This window comes from Muscardinus avellanarius (assembly GCF_963383645.1).
Source record: "Muscardinus avellanarius genome assembly, contig: SCAFFOLD_67, whole genome shotgun sequence".
Classification (NCBI taxonomy): Eukaryota; Metazoa; Chordata; class Mammalia; order Rodentia; family Gliridae; genus Muscardinus; species Muscardinus avellanarius.
In genome coordinates this window covers 46,437-61,090 of record NW_027664455.1, presented here as the reverse complement: position 1 = coordinate 61,090, position 14,654 = coordinate 46,437, and the positions used below count along the sequence as shown (strand labels likewise).

Sequence of the window (14,654 nt, the reverse complement as noted above, 5' to 3'; positions counted from 1 at the left end):
GAGCCTGGCTATTTGCTTGATAATGCCTCTGGGCTAGAATCTAGAAGAGTACATTAGTCTTTTCCACAGGCTCCCTCTGAAGTGAACACAGTAGGTCCTGCAAGAAAAAGCATATAACTCTGGAGAAAAGAGAAACAATGCACATGACTGCCATTGTGCTTCTGCCTCCTGTTTACACTAGGCAAAACAAATCTCACAATCACGCCACCCTTCTGAAGTGTAAGAAAGTACATAAAAGAACTTGCATATTCTGAACTCAGGGCTTCGACCTGGAGCGTTGCTACTGAGTCTCACCAGTGAATAAAGAGACCTGCTATCCTAGTGGTGAGATAGAATAGAAGAAATAACATTTTAGGTAGAAAGGAGGCATATTGGGAAGGAAAGAAAAATACTGTTTTAAAATCTGAAATCTTCAGATTCACAGTGATAACAGAGCTTGGTTATGCTTAAAAAAGCCAGGCCCACACTTTCATATCATAATGGGCTGGCTCAGGAAGTTCCTGAGGCAGTTAAACCTGAGAGAGCTTCACCTTTTGTCAGAGTTCTAGAAGATCCCCAGCAAAGTCATGAACCTTTTGTTAAAGAGCCCTGCACCTCAGCAGCCCCACCTTCCTGCCTCCTCCACTCTTGAGGAGTCCTGTCCCAAAAAAGAATTCCTACCTTTTGTGAACCAGAAAGCTTCAAAACGAAGAGGCAGCCTTCTAAAAAATAGGACCGGGGGTGTAGCTCGTAGGTAGAATGCCCCTGGGTTCCATTCCCTGTACTGAAAAAGAAAAAAAATGAAGGTTAGTTCTCTTGCCTTCTTGCTGGTGAAGTCAGCATGCCTGAACTCTTTTGAAGTTCATACACGAAGGTCATGTATGTATTTCCATACATCAGACAAGCATCTGGAGGATATGGTATTTGCTCACACCTACGGCCCTTCCAGGGGAGGTCAGAGAAGGCCTTGTGATGGCTGGCTGGCACCCTAAGTGAAGTCGTAATGACCCAGGGAAGAATCCAGAGGAGGAATTAACTTACAACATCATGGAAAAGAGGAATAACAATGGAGCAGAGAATGCCCACAACCCCACAACATCATAACCTGATAACACAGAAATTCAGAGATCTCTAGAAGATCAAATTGGGAAGATAACTTTAGAAATAATAGAGGACTTTTGAAAAGAATTCAGAGAGAGTCAAAAAGAGATAAAAGATACAATTAGAGAAGTAAAAGCCTCAATTCAAAGTATAAGCAACAGATTATACCACATGGAAAATAGAATCTCACTCCTAGAAGATGATCACTCCAAAAATGAACACATATATTTTTTGGGGGGTCTGGGGATGGAACCCAGGGGCATTTGACCTCCAAGCTACACCCCCTGCCCTATTTTTTATTCTTTACTTTGAAACAGGGTCTCACTGAGTTTCAGAGGGCCTCACTAAGTAGCTGAGGCTTTCTGCGAACCGCGATCCTCCGGTCTCAGCCTCCCGAATGCTGGGATTACATGTGTGCGCCACCACGCCCGGCTTCATATTTTCTAATTTAGAAAAAATAATCCGACAGCAGGAATCTGACACTGAAGAAATATGGGCCCATTTTAAGAGAGCTAACCTAAGAATAATTGGAATAGAGGAGGGAAAAGAAGGTTAAACCAAAGGGATCAATAATCTCTTAAAGGAAGTAATAGCAGAAAATTTTCCAAACATAGAGCAAGAGGTTGATACACAGGTCCAGGAAACTTATAGAACTCCCTTTAGACAGGATTGGAGAAGAGGATCCCCACGCCACATAATTGTTAAAATGACTAATGTGGAAGCCAAGGAGAGAATCTTAAAGGCAACAAAAACAAAGGGTCAAGTGACATTCAGAGGCAAACCAATTAGAATCACTCCAGACTTCCCAAACCAAGTCATGAGAGCCAGAAGGGCTTGGAGTAACATATTCCAAACTCTGAAAGAAAACAACTTCCAGCCAAAAATTTCCTACCCAGCAAAACTATCAGATTAGATGGGGAAATAAGCTTCCATGACAAACAGAAACTGATGTAATTTATGTCTTCAAAACCAGCGCTAGAGAAAATACTCAAGGAGATTAACTGCAAAGATAATAGGTAATAAATGCCAGAACCAAAGAAACAAGATTGCCCAAACATCAGACAACTAAGAAGAATAAACAGTATCTCAAATAGAAATAAAATGTTAACATGTTAGGAATTAAAAATTATCTCTCTATAATCACACTGAAAGTAAACGGCCTCAACTCTCCAAGAAAAAGACATAAAGTGGCAAAAAGGATTAAAAACCAGAATCCACCCATCTTCTGCTTACAAGAAACACACCTGACAAGTATAGATAGGAACAACCTCAAGGTAAAGGACTGGAGCAAGGTAATCCATGCTAATGGTACTCGAAGATAAGCAGGAGTAGCAACTATGATATCAGACAAGTTAGACTTCAAACCCAAACTTGTTATAAGAGACAAAGAAAGTCATATTTTACTGGTAAAAGGAATAATCCAGCAAGAGGAAATAACAATTATCAACATCTATGCCCCAAACATAGGTGCAGCTACTTTCAAAATCAAACACTTTGTGACATGAAGTCACACATAAATCCCAACACAATAATACTGGGAGACTTCAACACACCTCTCACAACACTAGACCAATCTTCCAGATAAAGGGTCAGTAAAGATGCCTCAGAACTAAAGAACACCATTAAACAAATGGACCTGTTGGACACATGTAGAATATTGCACCCAACTACAGCAGAGTTTACATTTTTCTCAGCTGCTCATGGAACCTTCTCCAAAATAGATCACATCCTGGGACACAAAATGAGCACTAGCAAATTAAAAAAAAATGTTGCATACTTCCCTGTGTCATTTCAGACCATAATGGAATGAAACTAGAAATCAACTATAAGAAGACCCAGAGAAACAACATAAACATGTGGAGACTGAACACCACACTTCTGAATGAAGAATGGGTCATAGAAGATGTAAGAGGTGAAATAAAGACATTTCAAGAAACAAATGAAAATAAAGATACAACATATCAAAACCTCTGGGACACTTTGAAGGTAGTATTAAGAAGAAAATTAATAGCACTGAGTGCTCACATAAGAAAAACAGAAAATCTTCAAATAAATAACCTAATGACACACATCAAAGCCCTTGAAAAGCAGGAACAATTGAATCCCAAAGCTAGCAGAAGACAGGAAATTATTAAAATTAGAGCAGAAATTAACGTAATAGAGAATAAAATCAATACAGAAAACCAACAAAACCAAAAGCTGGTTCCATGAAAAAATTAACAAGATAGATAAACCACTAACAACCTAACTAAAAAAAGAGAATCAACCCAAATTATGAAGATAAGGGATAAAAAAGGAGAAATTACTACTGACAGTGTAGAAATCCAGATGATTATCAGAAACTACTTTGAAAAACTATACTCCAACAAAATGAAAAATCTGGAGGAAATCGACAACTTCCTAGATAAATACGACCTTCCTAAACTGAGTCAAGAAGATATAGAGCACTTAAACCAACCAATAACAATCAAAGAGATTGAAACAGCAATAAAGAGCTTACCATCAAAGAAAAGCCCAGGACCAAATGGTTTCCCAAGTGAATTCTATGAAATCTTTATAGAAGAGCTAACCCCAATACTCCTCAAACTATTTTGCAAAATAGAAAAAACAGGAACTCTCCCAAATACATTCTATGAAGCCAACATCACACTAATAACCAAACCAAATAAAGACAGTTCAAGGAAGAAAAACTACAGGCCTATATCTCTGATGAACATGGATGCAAAACTATTAAACAATATACTAACAACACGCATTCAAAACCATATCAAGAAAATCATACACCATGTCCAGGTAGGGTTCATCCCAGAGATGCGAGGCTGGTTCAATATATGAAAATCAATCCATGTAATTCATCATATAAACAGAATCAAAGACAAAAATCACATGATCATTTCAATAGACACTAAAAAAGCATTTGATAAAATTCGACATCCATTTAAGATAAAAAAAAAAACACTGCAGAGAATTGGAATAGAAGGGACATATCTCAACATTATTAAGGCAATCTACAATAGGCCCACCACCAACATCATAATAAATGGGGAAAAACTTCAAGAATTCCCCCTAAAAACCGGAACGAGACAAGAATGTCCATTATCACCACTTCTCTTCAATATAGTACTAGAGACTCTAGCCAGAGCAATAAGGCAAGAAAAGGAAATCAAAGGAGTACAAATAGGGAAAGAAGAACTCAAACTTTCACTATTTACAGATGACATGATACTATATTTAGAAAACCCAACAAACTCAACCAAAAGGCTTACAGAACTGATCAACAAATTCAGCAAAGTATTTGAATACAAAATCAATCTTAAAAAATCAGAAGCTTTCCTGTACACCAACCATAAATCCACTGAAAAATAAATTCAGAAGACACTTCCACTCAGGATCTCCCCCCCAAAATTAAAATATTTAGAAATAAACTTGATCAAGGAGATAAAATATCTCTACAAAGAAAATTATATAAGACTGAAAAAAGAAATTGAAGAAGATCTTAGAAGATGGAAGGATCTTCCATGTTCATGGATTGGCAGAATAAATATCATTAAAATGGTCATCCTTCCAAAAGTGATCTACAGATTTAACACAATGCCCATTAAACTACCAAAATCATTCCTCACAGACATAGAAAAATCAGTCCTTAAATTTATCTGGAGTAACAAAAAGCCCAGAATAGCCAAAGTAGTTCTTAGCAACAAAAACCATACAGGAGGAATCACAATACCTGACTTTATATTACAATGCCATTGTAATAAAAAACAACATGGTACTGGAAAAAAAAACAAACAGATACATAGACAAATGGAGCAGAATAGAAGACCCAGAAACAAGTCCACACACTTTTTGACAAAGCGGCCAAAAACACATACTGGAATAAAGATAGCCTGTTCAACAAATGGTGTTTGCAAAACTGGTTAACCATATGCAGAAAATTGGATATTAATCCCACTTTCTCACCCTGTACAAAAGTCAACTCAAGATGGACCAAAGACTTGGAAATCAAACCAGAGACCTTGAAGCTCCTTGAAGAGGGCATAGGTCCAACACTACAACACATAGGCACAGACAAACATTTCCTCAACAAGACCCCAAAGGCACAACAAATTAAAAGGAGATCTTCGCCTCAGAGGCCCCAGCACTGGCCTTGGTTCACGACAGGTTCCAATCCCGGCCTTGCTGACCCTGACACTGGCCTAGCCCCTCAGCAGGCTCCAATCCCTGGCTTGGAGGCCTTAGGCCTTGCCTTGCTTCACAGCAGGCTGCGATCCCAGCCTCACTGGCCATGGCACCAGACTAACCCCTTGGCAGGCTCCGATCCCGACCGGCCTCGGAGGCCCCAGCACCAGCCTTTCCCCTCGGCAGGCTCCGATCCAGGCCTTGGAGGCCCTAGCACTGGCCTTGCCTCATAGCAGTTTCTGATCCTGGCCTCTCTGGGCCCAGCACTGGCCTAATCCCTCAGCAGGCTCTGATTCAGGCCTTGGAGGCCTCAGTAGGGGCTTTGTCTCACATCAGGCTCCGATCCCAGCCACACTGGCCCCGAAAACGGTCTAAACCCTTGGCAGGCTCCGATCCAGGCCTCGGAGGCCTCAGTAGTAGCCTTGTCTCATGGCAGGCTCCAATCATGGCCTCGGAGGCCCCAGCACCGGGCTTGCCTCATGGGAGGCTCCGATCCCAGCCTTGCTGGTCCCAGCACAAGCCCAACTCCTTGGCAGGCTCCGATTCCAGCCTTGAAGGCCCCACCACTGGTCTTGCCTCATGGTAGGCTCCGACCCTGGCCTTGCTGATCCCGGCACCGGCCTAACCCCTCGGCAGGTTCCGATCCCAGGCTCGGAGACCCCAGGCCTGGCCTTGCTTCACAGCAGGCTCTGATCCCAGACTCGCTGGCCCTGGCACCAGCCTAACCCCTTGGCAGGGTCTAATCCCGCCTGGCCTCGGAGGCCCCAGCACCTGCTTTACCTCAAGGCAGGCTCCAACACCAACCTCGCTGGCCCTGGCAGTGGCCAAAACCCTTGGCAGGCTCCGATCCAGGCCTCAGAGGCTTCAGTAGGGTATTTGTCTCATGCCAGGCTCTGATCCTGGCCACACTGGCCCCGAAACCAGCCAAATCCCTTGGCAGACTCCAATCGTGGCCTTGGAGGCTCCAGCACTGGCCTTGCCTCATGGCAGGCTCCTATCCCAGCCTCGCTGGCCCCAGCACTGGCCTTGCCTCACAGCAGGCTCCAATCCCAGCCTCGCTGGTCCCGGCACCAGCCTAATCCCTCGGCTGGCTCCAATCCCAGCCTTGAAGGCCCCAAGACCGGAATTGCCTCACTGAAGGCACTGATTCCGGCCTAGCTGGCCCTGGCACCAGCCTAACCCCTCGGCAGGCTCCCATCCCAGCCTCGGAGGCCCCGTCACCAACCTTTCTCTTCGGCAGGCTTCGATACCAGACTTGCTGGCCCTGTCACTGGCCTAACCCCTCGGCAGGCTCCTATCTTGGCCTCAGAGGCCCCATCACTGGACTTGCCTCACGGCAGCCTCCAATCCCACCTTCACTGGCCCCAGCACCGACCTTTCCCCTCGGCAGGCTCTGATCCAGGCCTCAGAGGCCCCAGCACTGGCCTTGCCTCATGGCAGGCACCTATCCTGGCCTCTCTGGCCCCGGCACCAGCCTATGCCCTCGGCAGGCTCCGATCCAGGCCTTGGAGGCCTCAGTAAGGGCTTTGTCTCATGGCAAGCTCCAATTCTGGCCTCACTGGCCCCGGCACCAGCCTAACCCCTTGGCAGGCTCCGATCCAGACCTCGCAGGCCTCAGTAGTGGTCTTGTGTCATGGCAGGCTCCAATCCCGGCCTCGCTGGCCCTGGTACCGGCCTAAACCCTCAGCAGGCTCTGATCGCAGTCTCAGAGGCCCCACGACTGGTCTTGCCTCACGGCAAGCTCCAGTCCCGGCCTCGCTGGTACCGGCACCGGCCTAACCACTCAGCAGGCTCCGATCCCGGCCTTGAAGGCTCCAGCACTGGACTTGCCTCACTGCAGGCTCTGATTCTGACCTAGCTGGCCCCAGCACTGGCCTAACTCCTCGGCAGGCTCTGATTCTGGCCTCAGAGGCCTCAATAGCAACCTTGCCTGACAGCAGGCTGAAGTACCAGCCTTGCTAGCCCCGGCACCAATCTAACCCCTTGGCAGGCCCAATCCCAACCTCAAAGACCTCAGCTCCAGTCTTGCCTCATGGCAGGCTCCAATCCCGGCCTCGCTGGCCTTGCACTGGCCTTTCCCCTTTGCAGGCTCTGATCCTGGCCTCGGGCACGGCCTCCTGCCATGCACCATGTCTTCCTGGGGGTAGGCCAAGACACCTTCCCCCCGCCCGAGGCATTGGTCTTCCAGCCAGGGCCTCTGGACCTTTTGAGGGGCCACTGGGCCCCGCGCGCCCCCTGCCTGGGGAACAAGGGCTTTGTGGCCAAGGCCCCAGTCCTTCCGGGGGGCCGGTGTGCCCTGCGCGCCCCCTCCACAGTGCCCATGATCTTGCGGCACAGGCCCAGTTCTTCTGGGAGGCCAGCGTACCCCACGCGTTCCCCTCCCGGGGCCCAGGGCCCTGCAGTCCCAGCCTCTGGACCTTCCCAGGGGCGAGCATGCCCCGCGTGACAGCACGCCTGGGATCCAGGGTCTTGCAGCCCAGGCCCCAGTTCTTCTGAGGGGTGGGCATGCCCAGCAAGACTCCTGCCAGGGTCCCAGGGCCTTGCGACCTGGGCCTCTGGTCTTTCCTGGGGTTCGGCGTGCCACACGCAAACCCCGCCTGGGTCCTAGGACCTTGCGGCATGGACCTCCAGTCCTTCCGGGGGTTCGACGTGCCCCGCGTGAAGCCTGCCTGAGCCCAGAGCCTTGCGGCCGGCCTGCAGACCATCCGGAGTCCGAAGTGCTCCACGCGACCCCCACCTAGGGCCCAGAACCTTGTGGCCCCGGCCTCCGACCTCCTGGGGGGCGGAGGTGTCCTGCGTGATCCCCGCCAGGGGCCCAGGGTCTTGCTGCCTAGCCCCAGGTTCTTCTGGGGGGTCCAGCGTGCCCACCATGCCTGGCTCCATTATTATTGTTGTTTTTATTATTTATTACTTAGTATGGTCCTGTGGATTGAAAAAAGAAGCATTCTACCCCCGAGCTATACCCTCAGCCCTTTTTAAAATTATATCTTATTATGAAACAGAATCTCATTAAGTTGTTGAGGGCCTTGCTGAATTGCTGAGGGTGGCCGCAAACCTGTAATCCTCTGTGTCAGCCTCCCAAGTACTGGGATTCTAGGCATGAGCCACCACACCTGGCTGAGTTAGTTAAAGTTCTGAGACAGGGTCTTCCTAAGTTCTCTAGTCCCCAAAGTGTGATCTTCCTTTTTTGGCTTCCCGAGTACCTGGAATTACAGATCTCCATCCTCATGTCCAGCCTGAAGTCCTTTTTGTTTTGTTTGTTTTTCTGGTGATACTGGGGATTGAACCCAGGGACATTCTACTTCTGATCTATACCCCGGCCATTTTATATTTTATTTATTTTTGTGTACTGGGGATTGAACCCAGGGGCAGTCTACTTCTGAGCTATACTCCAAGCCCTATTTTTATTCTTTATTTTGAAACAGGGTCTCACTAAGTAGCTGAGGCTGGCTTTGAACTTATGATCCTCCTTTTTCAACTTCCTAAGTACTAGAATTATAGAAATGTGCCACCATACCTGGCTAGAAGCATAGTGTGTGTGTGTGTGTGTGTGTGTGTGTGTGTGTGTGTATGTGTGTGTGTGTGTATTACTGGGGATTGAACCCAGGAGTATTCTATCTCTGAACAACACCCCCAGCCCTATTTTATTTATTTATTATTATTATTATTATTATTATTATTATTATTATTTGTGTGTGTGTGTGTGTGTGTGTGTGTGTGTGTGTGTGTGTGGTACCAGGGTTCCTAGAAACCCTTCTATCTCCGGGCTACACTCCAAGACCTATTTTATATTTTTATTTGGAAACAGGGTCTTTAAGCCAACGAGGCTGGCTTCGAACCTGTGCGATCCTCCTGTCTCCGCCTTCCAAACGCAGGGATTACAAGTGTATGCCCCTATGCCCAGGATTATTTTTTATTTTGAAACAGGGTATCACTAAGTTGCTGAGGGCCTCACTAAGTACCTGAGGCTGGTCTAAAACCTGATCCTCCTCTTTCAGCTTCCCAAGTACTGGGATTACAGACCTGTACCACTACACCCAGTTCTTGATGCATATTTTTGAATTAGAATTTACCAGTTCAACTGGGTATGATGGCTCATGCCTGTAATCTCTGTTGGGAAAATGAGTAAAGAGGTTCTCCATTCCAGGATGGTCTTAGCAATGTAGTGAGAGCCTGTGTCAGAATAAAACGTTTTTAAAAGGGCTACAGGCATAGCTCAGTGGTAGAATGCCCCTGGGTGCAATATCCAATACAAAAACATATATATATATATATATATATATATATATATATATATATAGAGAGAGAGAGAGAGAGAGAGAGAGAGATTTGTGGTACTGAGGATGGAAACCAGGGGCATTCTACCTTTGCGCTACATCTTCAGCCCTATATTTTAATTTTAATTTTTTTGGGGGAGGGGTACTTGGGATGGAACCCAGGGCTATTCTACCTCCAAGCTACACTTCCTGCACTATTTTTTAATCTTTATTTTGAAATAGGGTCTCACTGAGTTGCACAGGGCCTCACTAACTAGTAGCTGAGGCTGTCTGCAAACTTCAATCCTCCTGTCTTAGTCTCCCAAATGCTGGGATTACAAGCTTGTGCCACCACACCGAGCAATGATGATTTTACAAATGGAAATATGTTAATTCATTTTTATTCAAAGCATTAACATTCACAGCAATTTCCACTGTTCAGATATACACAGCTGATGGACAGCCTGTGGCTGCACTGTCTAGAAGTTAGACAGATCCATCAATAATTCTATCCATAATGGTAAAACAAGAACTTCTGTAGAGGTTTGTATCCTGGAAGAGGGAAAATAAGTCAGCCTAGAGAGTTGGCCTGGGTCCTCCTTGAAGGAGTGTGGAGAGCACATTCCAGGTGGAGAAGATGACATATAAGAAGGACTAAAAAAGAATGTACTATTTAGCAGGGCGTGGCAGTCCATGCCTGTCACCTCAGTGCATGGGAGGCTGAAAGAGGAAGATCACAAATTCAGGGACAAGAACTAAGACCCTGTCTCAAACTATAAATAACTCAGCCAGGTGTGGTGGCCCATGCCTGTAATCCCAATATTTGGGAGGCTAAGACAAGATCGCAGATTCATGGCCAGCTTCAGCAATATAGTGAGACCCTGTTTTAAAAATAAAATATAATATGGCTCGAAGTGTAGCTCATAGGAAGAACGCCACTCAGTTCAATTCCTAGTACCCCCCCAAAAGAAAAAAAGATTGTGTTATTTGCTGTTTGGAAAATGGAAGGCAATTGTGGGTGGGCAGAGGACTCGCAAGAGACATAACTGGTGCATTGGTAGGAACCAGCTTGTAGTGACCTGTGCCATGCTACAGCATTTAGTGAGCAGGATCAGGGCTGTCCTAAATGAGCCCTACTCATCATGTGAGTAGGGCAGTGCCTGAGGGTGTTCATGCTAGGTAGAGTTTAGAGCATCCTGTCCTTTAGACTAGAGGTATGAGAAGCCAGGCTTGGTAATGCATACGCGTAATCCCAGTACTTGGGAGGCTGTAACAGGAGGATCACAGGTTGGAGACCAGTGAGGCTGGTCAGTGAGACCCTGAGTGAGACCTGTATCAAAGTAAAATATATGTCAGGTGTGGTGGAGCACACTTGTAATCCCAGCATCAGGAGGCTGAGACCGGAGGATCTCAGTTAGCAGATAGCCTCAGCTGCTTACTGAGGCCCTCCATAACTTAGTGAGACCCTGTTTCAAAATAAAGGATAAAAAATAGGGCAGGATATATAGCTCGGAGGTCAAATTCCTCTGGGCTCCATCGCCAGACACGCAAAAAGAACAACAATAAAAAATCAAAGTAAAAAATATTTATTTACATTGGCAGCATCCTACCGACCCCTCCTGAAGAACAGCGGCGCTGTTGCCAGAAGCAAGGGGCTTATGATACACAGTGCTTCACTGCCAGTTTCTTTTAGATGGATATAGCCGCTACCTGAAACTTTTAAGTCCTTTCCACTTCAGATGCAGGTCTAGGTCTTTCATAGAAAACTACCCTCGCAGGCTTTTTGCTGAGAATGAGAGTCCCTGACTTCTTAGGAAGATCCCCAGTGGCCGGCTTCATCTTAGCTGAATCAGGGCATGCCACCTGCAGCCCACTAACCTAAGTGCCCAGGCCCAGCCCCAGACAGCAAAGCCGCAGCTCAATCACAGGGCTCCTCCAGGCGTGCCTCCTTCACCAGTTGCTGTGGTCCTGTTTTTTCTTGATTTTTAACTGTGCAAACCAGGCCCTGTAGGTTAGGGTGAGGGTGGCTGTCACCTGGACTGAGTGAAGAAGGTGTGGGTTTGCTGTGATACCGCTTGTCCTACCACTGGCTTGAAATCTGGGGTAGAAGCATTACTCAGTTGCTGGATACTTGGAAACTTCTGAAGCAGAAGAGAAGCTTTAACTTTTCCAACACCTGGGATCTGTTGCACAGTTCAAAGGAGGGATGGCTCAGAGAGCAGAGACCTTTTCTTCCTGAGGAAAGGGTTTTTACTGGGTTCTTTGGATTGCTCAAGAACCTGAAGGAGAAATTAAAGAATTACAGAAGCGCCCCCTGGAGAACTGGCAATTTTCTTAAGATCATTTTCCTATTTGATTCAGCTTAATTTAGGGTTCAAATGTTTTCACGTGCCATGAATATAACTTTCCAGACAAGAGTAAAATTATTGAGAGATGGACCATATGACCACACAAAAAAGATAAAAATAATTGACAAAAAACATACTTTTTTCAGAATCTTAAAGCTAGAGGTAGTGAAAAACATGGTCTGAGGAATTTAAATACTTTCATCATATGGTCCAGAAAGAAATGACCAAGCTGGGCATGGTGGTGCATGCTTTTAATCCTAGTACTTGGGAGGCTGAGACAGGAAGATCACAGGTTTGCAACCAACCTCAGCTACTTAAGCCCTCCACAACTTAGTAAGACCCTATATAAAAATCAAGAATATAAAATAGGGCTGGGGGTATAGATCAGAGATAGAATACCTTTGGGTTTATTCCCCAGTGCCAAACACAAAAAGAGGCCAGAGCTAGCCGAATGTGGTAGAACACATCTCTAATTCCAGTACTTGAGAGGCTGAGCAGCTTTGAAGCCAGCCTCAGAAACTTAGATTCTGTTTCCAAATAAAATAGAGCTGGGGGTATAGCTTGGAAAGAACATGCCCCTGAGTTCAATCCCCAGCACTACAACAACAAAAAAATGAAAAAGTCATGTTTACAGCCAGGTGTGGTACCTATAATCATAGTACTTGGGAGGCTGAGATAGGCCTCAAAAACTCAGCAAGACTCAGCGGGGCATGGTGAGTACACTTGTAATCCCAGCATTCGGGAGGCTGAGACCGGAAGATCACAGTTCGCAGACAGACTCAGCTACTTAGTGAGGCCCTCTGCAACTCAGTGAGACCCGGTTTCAAAATAAAGAATAAAAAATAGGGCAGGGGGTGTAGCTCATAGGTCAAATGCCCCTGGGTTCCCCCAGACCTGCAGTATTGTGAAAGAGAAAATGAGCACTTACTAATTGGATGATGAGGCAAGATGCTTCTATCTGGTTGGTCACAGGAAGTAACACCATCCCCAGGTCCAGCACAGTAAACTTCTGTATGGCTGAAAAGTACTGTTCACTCATCTGGGTTTTTTCAACTACTACAATCCCTTGAAGATTTCCAGACTTCAAAGAAAAATACATCATTTTGTAACAAATTTACAAAGTTAAGAGAGCTATCACTTTGCATTTGAAATGGCTAATGGCATTATATATAAATTATTACAAGTGATGGAGGAAACGCTGTTCAATTTCAGTTTAATTCAGAACTTAACATTTGTAACTTTTGTTCTGTGTGTAGTACTGGAGATTGAAACCAGGGATATTCTACCTCTGAGCTACACCCCAGTCCTTTTAAATTTTTTTGTTTATTTTTTATGTGTATCTATTTTTATTGGTGCATTGTAGTCAAACCTCACAATGGAGTACAACTCTTGTGAGGGTATACCAGCAACATCATTCAATTAACCCGTATCCCCTCCCTGTCCCATTCCCTCCCCCTCCCTCGATCCCATGCTTGATTTGGTGATTAACTTTGATTCATTTGTTTACATATATCATGCATTTTAAAGAGATTCCATCTTCCCACATCCCATCCCCTCTGATTGGTCACATTAATTGCTCTCTCATGGGGCCCTTTCTTCAACTAGATTTCTTCCCTTACCCATTTCTTCCTAGTTTTTGCATATTAGGAAAAGCATCTGATTTTCTATTTTCTGTGATGATTCTCTAAGTATCCACATTGCAAGTTCTGATTCTGCTCCTGAAGGCCCCGGCGCCAGCCTGGCCCACTGGAAGACTCTGATCCTGGCCTCGCTGGCTCAAGTACCAGCCTTGCCTCAAAGCAGGCCCCAATCCCAGCCTTGCTGGACCCAGTTATGGCCTAACCCCTCACAGGCTCCGATCCCAGCCTCGGAGTCCCCAGCACTGGCCTTGCCTCACGGCAGGCTCTGATCCCGGCCTCACTGGCCCCGGCACAGGCCTAACCTCTCGGTAGGCTCTGATTCCAGCCTCAAAGGCCCCAGCACCAGCCTTGCCTCATGACAGGCTCCAAACCCGGCTTCATTTGTTTTTAAACCACAGAAAGGAAAGGGCATATGACAGAAGGCAGGCCACTGACCTTGCATTTTCTATCGTCCCCTAAGACTCCGACCCGCAGGGGCTTAGAGAACGACACAGACACCTTTTCGGCTGAAATATGAATTCTTCTTTAATGGATCCTTTTGTCTCTCAATATGTCTCTCTCTTCTTTCTTTCTAATATGTCTGACAATGAGTACACAATATATATCAGCATCATAATCCCTCCTTCTATTCCCTACCAACCCCAAGCTTCCACAGCTAGGGCATGCACACTTCTGACTCTCTCATAGGCAGGCTGGTGGTAGGCGTCACTGATCATTCTGCAGGCACGTAGCATGGCACACTGCGCATGCTCAAGGAGACGTCCATCTTGTGAGTCTCATGACTTGGCTGCAAGCCTAGGCGCCATCTTGAATCCATGCTGGCAATAAGCCTGGGTGCCATTTCGGTCCAGCCGAGTGGGCCACAACACATTTCCTGTGCCAGCTGCTACCCATGCCATTTCTCATTGGCCACAATGTGCCCAAAAGGTACATGTACTGGACCCACGCGGTTAGGAGGATGCCTTTCCATATGTGGTCTTGAACTAATGAGGGAAATGAAATTCACCTCTTAAGCCAGCCTTCCTGCACACAGCCCCAAGGTCCACTGGAAAGCCAGGGACTCTAGCAGGAGCCTGTCTGCTTAATGGTCTTTCAAAGACGGAACTGTGTGCTAAAGTCTAAAAACCTGGAGATTATGGCCCTGGCAGCTG

General features: G+C 46.1%; 1 pseudogene across 1 annotated transcript; it reads right to left on the bottom strand.

Annotated features, from left to right (window-relative positions):
- Positions 1–11,545: 11,545 nt before the first annotated feature.
- On the bottom strand, positions 11,546–12,902 carry LOC308279586 (Fanconi anemia core complex-associated protein 24-like; annotated as a pseudogene). The gene is made up of 2 exons: positions 12,792–12,902; positions 11,546–11,794 (listed from the first exon to the last, which is right to left on the bottom strand). The product of its transcript is annotated as a Fanconi anemia core complex-associated protein 24-like (transcript).
- Between the last annotated feature and the right edge of the window lie 1,752 nt (positions 12,903–14,654).